General features: G+C 42.2%; 1 pseudogene; it reads left to right on the plus strand.

Annotated features, from left to right (window-relative positions):
- Positions 1-6,290: 6,290 nt before the first annotated feature.
- Positions 6,291-9,720, plus strand: LOC114204748 (large ribosomal subunit protein eL21 pseudogene; annotated as a pseudogene).
- The last annotated feature ends 1,417 nt before the right edge of the window (positions 9,721-11,137 follow it).

Raw genomic sequence — 11,137 nt, forward strand, 5'->3', positions numbered from 1 at the left:
CTTTGTACAGGATAGGGTGGGGAATTGCTCCTTTTTTAAAAAAATTTATTTATTTTAAGTAATCTCTATACCCAACGTGAGGCTCAAACTCACAATCCCCGAGATCAGGAGTCACAGGCTCGTTGGACTGAGATAGCCAGGCGCCCTGGGAATTGCTCCTTTTATGGGAAAAATCCTAGAGGGAACCTTTGGATGTGAATGGACCCCATTTTCCTACTCCAGGTCTTGCTCTAGAAGAAGCAGATGATACAAAATGAGCTGAATTTGGAGTGTCTGTAGGTAGACCAGAAAGGGACGTGGTTTGGGGAGCAGAGATAGAAGAGAAGAGAAAGAGTGAGGGAAACGGTTTGGTTGTGCTGGACGACCAGAGCTTGAGGAAAAGACAGGTAGGGAGTAACACCTAGGAGGCGTGGGGAGGGTGGTTCAGTGGTTCCCTGCCATGCACTGCACTGCGAACACCTCCAGTATTCGGTTCTTCCAAAACTTCGGAAAAAGATTTATTCGGGCAGCAGGATATTATTTTGAAATGTTACCCAGTATAGTTCCCGTTCCCAGCACTTCCCACTTTCTGACCCTTATCCTTTCCCCGACTTCCCACTTTCCCAGCTACAGCCTTCCAACAGGAGAAGGATGTTAGAGCAGAGCACAGGGCTTGCATTCTTGGCTTTTGACTGTTAAAATCTTAGGAATCCAAGCATAAATTATAGGTTTAAAACAATATGTCATGAGTCAAATCCTGTTCTTTCTGTCCCTACCCAAACCCCTGGAGATGTTCTCCAGACTAGGGAAAGGGAGAGTCAGAGAGGAATGAGATAGAAGTTCTCTTTAGTGTCTTTGAGAAGTTCCCCTGTGCCCTGTCCTCAGACCAGCCCTGGGGGATGATCTCCAGAGAGTTTGAGGATCTGAGAGCAAAGCAAACCAGTGACTAGCTAGTCAGGTGGGCAAGCTTCCAGAGGTGCTCTGTACCCCAGAGGGTATAGGTAAAGATGTCTGTGTGCCAACGATGGCAGCCTCACTCATTTCTGGGACCCACCAAGGTGCTGCAGGACTCCTTGCCAAGAGTAGCCCAGATGTGGTGCTGGCAACCAGCAGATCTGGGCTTGCAGTCAAGGCAAGGAGATCTCATCAGCCATGATCTGGGTAGACTGGACAGAACAAAGGACATCTCAACAAATACCAGTGTGAAGAAGAAAGACAAGAACCAGACATGACCAACTCTTAACCAAAGACCTGCATGGGCTGAAGGGAGGAAATAGGCTAGACCCCCCCACCACCACCCTTGATGCTCTGACAGCATATAAGCCCACCCCACCTCTGCCCAGAATTTAGAATGGGTGAAAGAAGGAAGGGGAGAAATCATGAGTTTAACCTAAAATTGGCTAAGATGAAGTTTCTGCCACTAGACGGAACAAATGGTGATTGTTAAATACAATGATAGAAGGATCAAGAAAGTCACATTTCTCCTGAGCCTGAGTTTGTAGCACAAGAGCTGTACCTGTAACACACAAAGAAGAGGGGACAAGAAATAAAGGAAGAGGAGCAGAGTCATGTGCCAGGGATGGGCTGCGCACCAGGGGAGGTCCAGAGGCCCTGGTCAAGAGCATCTAGGCTAAAACAGGGAAGCAGACTGGAAGGATTAGACCATAATTCTCTCAAGAAGATTTTTGGACAACTTAGTGAGACTGCTGGAGATCCTGCAGCAAATAAAGTGATAGCAACCACCATGCCATTTGAATTTTAAAGCGTTAGTGGTTTGGGGCATCTAGAGGTCTTGGAAACACCTAGAAGAGAGCATCTGATGAGAAAAGAAGTGCAAGCAAGCCTGGGGATGCTGGAGAGTTGGGAAGGGAGAGGGTGCAACGTAACAGGGTGGTGCACCCTCTCCCTAGGAGGAGACACTGGAAGCATCTATCTTCACAGGATATGAGTGACATCCCTCAGATGTCGAGAAGTGAGGAAAAGCTAGGGGAGAGAAGTCATGCTTCACAGGCTTTGAGGAAGACGGAGAAAGTAGTTTCTTTTCTCCCTTTCCCACCCTGCTAAGAGTCTGGAAAGTTAGGTCTAAGGACAGAGAGGGAAGGAACCAGTCAGAATATTCATTCAGTGTTATGTGATCCTGGCTTCAGTGAGAAGTAACATCAGATCAAAGAGCCAACAGCAATCAAAAGCAAAGAGCAAAATTCCTCTGTGGACAGCTGGAGACCAAAGTGGACAAACTGATAGGAATGCGGGGAGAGAGGGAGGGTTGTGTTTGCTCCTGAATGTGCAGGGCTATGCCCTACTCACCAGAATTTTCTTCTACCAAACAAGCTGCAACAGGCTTTTTTTTTTCCTATTTATCTGATGAAATTCGCTTTCATAGTAGAACATTAAAAAGTTAATAATTTATAGTTCCCAAAGTTTAATACTTCTTCTCACTCAAGTAATTATAAATAAATATGAATTATATGTAAGGTCATATGCAATGAGTAACAGGAATGTATTTAAGGAGGCTATTTAAATACAAACTGCTAAGCATTTTTCCCCTAGGGTGACTTTTCTGAACTTGGTAGTAGAGCTATTCTTAGATCAAACTTTCATTAGAAATTCTATGTCACCTTTTATAAAAGAATGCATTTTATAATAGCAAAAATATACATGCCATTTTTACTAGGTGAACAGTATAACTCCTCTTACTATCTATACCTGGCTTATTGAATGCTCTGTAAAATAGTGTGATTAGTTTCTGGTAAATATGCCAAAGTTTACATCTGAATGAATGTTTTTCCCTTCAGAAGTCATCTTTTTAGAAGTTGTACGATTATCACAAAGACTCTGACATCGGTCAGAGTTAACTTCCAGAACTCTGTTTTAAGAATAGCTGTCAGAGGGCGCCTGGGTGGCTCAGTCGGTTAAGTGACTGCCTTTGGCTCAGGTCATGATCCTGGAGTCCCAGGATCGAGTCCCGCATCGGGCTCCCTGCTCAGTGAGGAGCCTGCTTCTCCCTCTAACCCTCCCCCCCTCTCATGTACTCTCTCTCTCTCATTCTCACTCTCTCAAAATAAATAAATAAATCTTAAAAAAAAAAAAGAATAGCTGTCAGAGCTTAAAGCACAGTCTTTTATATGTCCCTGGTAACAGGAAATACTTAGCTTTTGAGGTCAATTTCTATTTGTAAAGAGCAAAAGAAGTCTCAGATCCATGATTATATGAGTCATTAAAACATTCATAAAATGATATCCCTATATGGATCACTAACTAGCCCTGGTGGCAACTCAAGAAGAAGAAGAAGCAGAAGAATTGGAGTGTAAATGTGGTATTGCTGTATAAACAAGTACATCACCTCCCAAGGAGACTACCCTGGAGGACAACCCATTTAGGTGTTGTATTGCTTAATCAAACTTCTGGAGTGCTCTATACTTAACACGCATCCTATGTTGCTAGGCCTGTGATAATCAATGAAACCAATATGAAAATCCAATCCAAGCATTTTCCTCTTTAGCTGGGGCCCAACAATAAGGTTTACTTAGCTGGTTGACCATCACACCCCTAGGGAGACTGTCAGTGAGCACAGCATGAGCTCTATCAGGCAACAGGGTAAGCATAGTGATTGAACAAACAATCAAATACCGTCATGGTCTCTACTAAAGCAAGAACCCCATCTGCCAACAGCCCTATGAAGCCACTTAAACAGAGACCACAGGGCTGAGTGATGCCTGCATTGAGAAACCCAAATAATCCAATGCGGTAATACCTCAGTACTAGAGTTCAGGATAGCTGTGTAGGATATTTGACTCTGGACCATCACAGAAACCTACAGACCAGGGTCAACATGACAATGCCACTTTATCTCATTCAGAACTATGGTCTTTTCACATCACTCTATCTTTAGTAAATACATGTTCAAAAGCAATCAGCTTCTTACTTTCAGTTTCAAACATTTAACTATGATTGAGTAACCAACACAGGTATATAGATTCCAGTATCTCTCTCTGTTTGTTAAAAGATCTACTTTTTGGGAACACCTTATGTGGACATCCTTGTCCCTCAGTGGCTTCTGCTAGGTTGTTAGGCCTGGACTGCAAGCATTAAGTAGTTCTGTTCTTTCACGGTGGTGCCTAGGATATTGTTGACTTTATATTCCTTAATATGACAATGCTGAATTTAGAAAGTCACTTAGAAGTATATCTAACTATGTCAGACTGGGACAAAGATCCAAATCGGGGCACCTGGCTGGCTCAGTCAATAGAGCATGCAACTCTTGATCCCCAGGTTGTGGGTTCAAGCCCCACGTCGGGTGCCAAGATTACTTAAAAATAAAATCTTAAAAAAAAAAAAGAACCAAATAAGGAAAACAGGGACCTAAACACAGAGCGACATAGCAAGGTAAAGAAATCAGCACCATCATCTTTATTTTAATTATTTTTAATGAAAAACATGAATGAATAATTTTAAACGATTTAAAATTTAAATGATTTAAAAGTCATTGGTAAGTGATTTCTTCCCAAATATTTTTTTTCAACTTATTCTCTAAAAGAACTTCAACTCTTATAACCATTAAGCAAATTCAACAACTCTGCTGTTTTACTTCTCCGCTTTTTCTTGTTTTTTAGCCGTTGCTCAAATTTACCTTTAAAGAAACTTCTGGAGACCCCTTATCCCATTAGATTCTGCAAAAGTATATTCTCAGATTACTAATGTCTCTGCTCTAAAGATCTAGATCTTTTTTTAAAACAAGATATGTCTGCGGTGCCTGGGTGGTTCAGTGGGTTAAGTGTCTGCCTTTAGCTCAGGTTATGATCCCAGCATCCTGGAATCGAGCCCCGCATCAGGCTCCCTGCTCAGCGGGGAGTCTGCTTCTCCCTCTCTTGCTCCCCTTGCTTGTGCTCTCTCTCTCTGAAATAAGTAAACAAAAATCTTTTTAAAGATTTTTAAAAATAAAACGAGATATGTCTTCTATGAAATCAAACATGTCTTCTCCAGTAGTTTTGTAATAAAACTTGCCTGTTTTAAACACTCTACACAAATTTACATTTATTCAGGTCATTTATGCAATTTTTATCAATTCTTTGGTATTCTGACCTAAGGCTGGTTTGCTGGTTTACTCCTAGTACCTGTGAATGTGCCCTCATTTGGAAATAGGGTCTTTGCACAAATAATCAAGTTAAGATGAGATCATACTAAATTAGAGTGGGCTGTAAATCCAATAACTGGTGTCTTTCTAAGAGGAAAGAGGAGATTTGGCTACAGAGACATGGAGAAGAGAGCCATGTGACGACCTAGGCAGAGACTGGAATGAAGTGTCTCCAAGCCAACAGCCACCAGATTGCTGGAAGGCCCAGAAGCTAGGAAGGGGTGAGGAGCTATTCTTCCCTGAAGCCGTCAGAGGTAGCATGATGCCTCTGACACCTTGATTTTGGACTTCTGGTTCCAGAACTGTGAGAGAATAAATTTCGGTTGCTTCAAGCCAGCCAGTCATTTGCTAAGGCAACCTGGGGACACCAGCCTCACACAGCTGGTGAGTAGAGGTCCTGGAGTTTGATCTCAGTTGCCTGCATCCCAAATATCAAGCATAACCCATAGTCCATGCTTTCAACAGTGGTTCTGGTGGCCATCTGACTCCCCAGTCTACTCAGGGTTGCTCCAGACTTCATAAGCCAAGTAGAAATGTTAGGCTGGCTGAACTCAAGGTAAGAACTACAGGTCCCCAAACTCCGTGTTATTGTCACTCAGAATTGATACATGGGGAGCTGTATAGAGTAATAGAAAGAATGCTAAAGAGCCAAGTCCAGAGACCAATAGTGATATCAACCGGAATAGTGCTGGGGCAAGTCATTTCACCTCTCTGGGTCTCAGTTTCCTGCTCTGTCAGCAGTCAAACTAAATATTCCCTGAGATTCCAGACAACTGCGTAACCAGCTGACGGGACCCCACCATGGGTTATTTTGATATTTTGATTTCACTTTTGTTGCTTTGTTTAGTCTGCAAGTTTTATCTTGATTATTCATTTTTTTAAATGCTTTGCCACTGAATGGGTCACATTCACATTTAAAAGTTTCTCTCTTGTATCTGTCTGTTCATTCCTAGGCAGCAGAAATTAAAATAATGAAACTATTTTAATTTTAACACAGTGGCACAGTATTTCTTATTCCTTCTGAGGTGACAGCTCATAACTTTTAAGGAAGGACCCGAGCCGGAACAATGTGCTGGTAGCCACAGCAGGTGCAACGGCAGGGCTGTTTCGAAATCAGAGCAATGAACCGTCTCCAAAATAAATATAGTACAGTGATTAGCTATTGAAACCATCCACCATGCCGAGTAATGTAAATACTGAAGTGGGTTGTTTTCCAGGATGACCTTTCTTTAAGAATGTAAAGCAGGCAAAAATGCATCTGCTTCTACAGCTGTGCCTGCACCGAATCAGGCAAACTCTCCCGGTGACACATCCTGTCCAATCTGACAGGTGTGGAACGTAGACATTCTTGGCTACAAAGAAGGACTATTTTCACTTTGACTTGCCCTTCGTTGTGTGTGCCCAAAAGAGTGCTATTTATAAAATGCTCTGGGGGCGCCTGGGTGGCTCAGTTGTTAACCATCTGCCTTCGGCTCAGGTCATGATCCCGGGGTCCTGGGATCGAGCCCCGCATCAGACTCCCTGCTCCACAGGAAGCCTGCTTCTCCCTCTCCCACTCCCCCTGCCTGTGTTCCCTCTCTCGCTGTGTCTCTCTCTGTCAAATAAATAAATTTAAATAAATAAATAAATAAATAAATAAATAATAAAATGCTCTGAAATAAAAGATTAAATACAATTGAGGAGCTTTCGAGGCACCCTCCTAAACACTGGTTCTGTTTCTTCTCTTGAGGCTCCAGGAGCTGCAGTGGCTGCCACCGGGAAGGGAAAGAAGAAGGTCATTGCATGGGAGAAGAACACAGCAACCCGAGCTCTTCCTTCTAGTCTCCCCCGTGATTCTCTCCCAGACCTGGACATGGAGGTCCCCATAAGCCTCAGAGCCTCACAAAGCCTTCCTTATGTCTTCCTAAAAACACAGCCAGGATTGTTACCAACATTGTTTGTTGTTCTTATTTCTGTCTTTTTTATTATTCTGGCGTGGGAGAATCTGATTTCCTGAGCTTCAGTGTGAGATGTCTGTGATTACATGTAACACACACATGCGCACGCACATTAAATTGGGTTATCAGTTGTCGCTGAATAAACAAGGAATGTTTCTTTAACTCTATAGGACATGCCAATAAAATTAATAAATACTGAGTGAGTCCTCTCAGCAGGGTAGTCTCAGCAAAGTTTATTCTTTCAAAAGATAATTGATTCCAATTATGAAATGAATAAAGTCACAGGGATAAAAGGCACAGCATAGGGACACAGTCAGTGGTATTCTAATAATCTTGTATGGTGACAGATGGGAGCTACACCTGTGTTGAGCATGGCATAGCATCTAGAGTTATCGAATCACTATGTTGTACACCTGAAACTAATGTGACATTGTGCGTCCACTACACTTCAATTAAAAGCAAGTAAATAAATAATAATATTAAAGAAAAAAGATGACTGATTCCAGAGCTAGCAGTTAAAAGATAATTAAAGTGACTGCTAATTGGTTATGAAGTTTCTTTTGCGGGCTGTGAAAATGTTCTGGAATTAGTGGTGATTGTTGTACAACTTTGTGAATACACTAAAACCCACTGAATGGTACACTTTAAAAGGGGGAGTTTTAAAAAAAAATATTTTTTTTTGGCACCTGGATGGCTCAGTCGGTTAAGCATCTGTCTTCAGCTCAGGTCATGCTCTCAGGGTCCTGGGATCGAGTCCTGTGTCGGGCTCTCTGCTCTGCAGGGAGTCTGCTTCTCCCTCTCCCTCTGTGTGCTCTCTCTCTTTCAAATAAATAAATAAAATCTTCTAAAAAATAAATAAATAAAAATAAAATAAAATTTTTAATTTAAATTCAATTAGCCAACATATAGTACTCATCATTCGTTTCAGATGTAATGTTCAATAATTTATCAGTTGCATATAAAACCCAGTGCTCATCATATCACATACCCTACTTAATGTCCATCACCCAGTTACCCCATCCCACCTCCCCTCCAGCAACTCTGTTTGTTTCCTATATTTAAGAGTCTCTCATGGCTTTTCTCCCTCTGATGACGTCCCATTTAGTTTTCCCTCCCTTCCCGTATCTATGGTCCTCCGTGCTGTTTCTTAAACTCCACATATGAGTGAAACCGTATGATAATTGTCTTTCTCTGATTGACTTATTTCACTTAGCATAATCCCCTCCAGTTCCAACCACGTTGATGTGAGTTTTCATTAAAAGGGTGAATTTTATGGTATGTGAATTGCATCTCAATTTCTTTAAAGATAGTTAAAGAGGAGCTAGTATGTGCCAGAGATCCTGTGCTAAGCATTAGCCCTTTGAGCCACCTACTACGTGTTAGAGCCTTTCCTGAGTCCTTTGCATTCATCCTCTTATTTAATCTGGATAACCTCCCTAGAGAGAGGGAGTATTAGTACCCCATTTTGCAGCTGAGGAAATGGATTTAGAGTCTCTTGCTTAAAATCACACATGTAGAACTGAAAGTTGCTGGAGGGGAGGAGACTGGGGGGAGAGGGTAACTGGGTGATGGACATTAAGGAGGGCACGTGATGTAAAGAGCATTGGGTATTATATAAGACTGATGAATCACTGACCTCTACCTCTGAAACCAATAATACATTATATGTTAATTGAATTGAAATAAAAATTAAAAAAATAAAATAAAATAAAATCACACATGTAAAATTAGGCCGAATCATGTGAAACTGCCATTTTGTAGGCTAATTTTGTGTTCAAACATCATCAGTTTCTTACAGCTCAATCTGATGAGTAGCTATATCTGTCCAAGTTCTTAGCTGTGCACATGGGAAAACCACTCTGGGGAGATTAGGCAGTAAAGAACTATGAGATGGTGAGAGCCTAGTTCCCTGAATGACAATGCACACCAGAAAGGGCTTCCTGTGAACAACAAATAAGCTTCTATTGCACAAAGCCACAGCGAACTTGAGTTTTGTCTGCTATGACACTAGCACCACTCATCCTAAGTGGTGTACAATGGACTAGAATATACTAGAATCAAAGATAGAAATGGCTAAGTTCTACAGAGTGGAACAAATGATAAATCACAGGGTTAATGTAAAAGAGGACTCAAGAAACCAGTGGCTTAGCCTTTCAGCCAGATCCGCCGTCTTCCAGGAACGCCCCAAGATGACCAACAGGAAGAAAAGAGGAAGGGTTCCGGCTATATGTTCTCTAGGCCTTCTGGAAAACATAGAGTTGTTCCTTTAGCCACATACACGAAAATTTATGAGAAAGGTGATATTGTGGACATCAAGGGAATGAGCACTGTTCAAAAAGGGAATGCCCCACAAACGTTACCATGGCAAAACTGGAAGAGTCTACAGTGGTTCCCAGCGTGCTGTTGGCATTGCTGTAAACAAACAAGTGAAGGGCAGGAGCCTTGCCAAGAGAATTGATGTACGTAGTGAGCATATTAAGCACTCTAAGAGCAAAGAGAGTTTGCTGAAGCGTCTGAAGGAAAATGAACAGAAAAAGAAGGAAGCCAAAGAGAAGGTACTTGGGTTCAACTGAAAGGCCAGGCTGCTCCACCCAAGAAGCACGCTCTGTGAGAAGCAACAGAAAAGAGCCTGAGCTGCTGGAACACATTCCCTATGAATTTATGGCATGATTAGTGCAAAAAGAAATAAAAGACCTCTAGACTGTGAAATATTTCTCTTATTTGAGAAGTGTGGTGCCTCCTCCCCCAAAGAAATATTTAAAGCAAAAACAAACAAAAAACAGTGGCTTCCCCAAATAAAGGGCTTATTCTTCCCACAAAGTAAGAAGCCTGGAAGTGTGCAGAGCAGGGCTGGAACCCTGTTTCCAGGATTCTATTAGGGACCCCAGATATGTCTACCTTTCCATTCCACCATCCTTAGCATGTGGGCTTCTGAGAAAAAAGGGTAAGTCAAAAGACAAAGGTGCATGCCAGTCAGAATTAATCTCCTTTTAAAGAGCTTCCTCTGAAGCCCCTCCCAGAAATGACCACAAGGCAAGAACTGTCAGCGGCTACTGTAGCTTCAGAGGAGAGCGTGAAATGTGATTAAGATAGTCACACTTACCCCCGTACAAAATCGGAGTTCTGTTGGTAATGGAAAGTGGAAAAAGAACATTAGGTCACGCGGTCTGCCTCACATAGGAAGAAAGTTCAAAAAACCTGAGCAGACAAAACATTGGCAAATGTCCACTGCAAGGGGCAGCCAGAATTTGGACCCAGGTTTGATTGTCCCAGAGCCATGACTCTTAATCCCAAACCACGCTGACTCCTTTGTAGACATATAGTCTGGAAAAACATGCATACTATTTACCAGAATACAAGGGTAGCGCACTAGTTCCCTATTGCTGCTGTAACAAATAACCACAAACTAGGTGACACAGCAACACAGATTTATTCTCTTACAGTTCTGGAGGCCAAGAGTGAAATCATTCCCACTGAGCTTCAGTGCAAGGTGTTGGCAGGTATCTTTCCTTTTGGAAGTTTGGAAAGGAGAATATGTTTCCTGGTCGTACTGGCCTCTAGCTTCGGAAGGCCGTCCACGGAGCTTGGCCCCTGGCCCCCTCCTCGAGTCCCTGCAATATCACATCTCCTGCTATAATCAATTCTGCAAGGATCCTTGTCATCCCACTTGCAACCTATCCGGATAATCCAGGAAAACCTCCCCATTTCCAGATCCCAAGCTGAATCACAATGGCAAAGTCCTTCTTGCCACATGAGGTACCTTCACAGGTTCCAGGGATTAGGAGGTGGATATTCTTAGTGGCCATTATTCAGCCTGCCAGGAATGGTAAGTCATAAATTAATAAGTGCAAGAAAAAAAGGATGACAGCATTGGCAAGTGCCTTGAATAAAGAGCAAAATTAATATGTAGAATCTAAACAAACAAACCAAAAAACAAACAGACTCTTAAATACAGAGAACAAGCTAGTCTCGCCACAGGAAGGGGGCTAGGTAAAATAGATGAAGGAGATTAAGAGGTACAAGCTTCTGGTTGAAAATAAATAAGTCATGAAGATGAAAAGTACAGCATAGAGAATATAGTCAGTAA

The sequence above is a fragment of the Eumetopias jubatus genome, unplaced genomic scaffold (assembly GCF_037043125.1).
Source record: "Eumetopias jubatus isolate StellerSeaLion01/CBP00866 unplaced genomic scaffold, mEumJub1_p1.0 scaffold_5, whole genome shotgun sequence".
Taxonomy (NCBI): domain Eukaryota; kingdom Metazoa; phylum Chordata; class Mammalia; order Carnivora; family Otariidae; genus Eumetopias; species Eumetopias jubatus.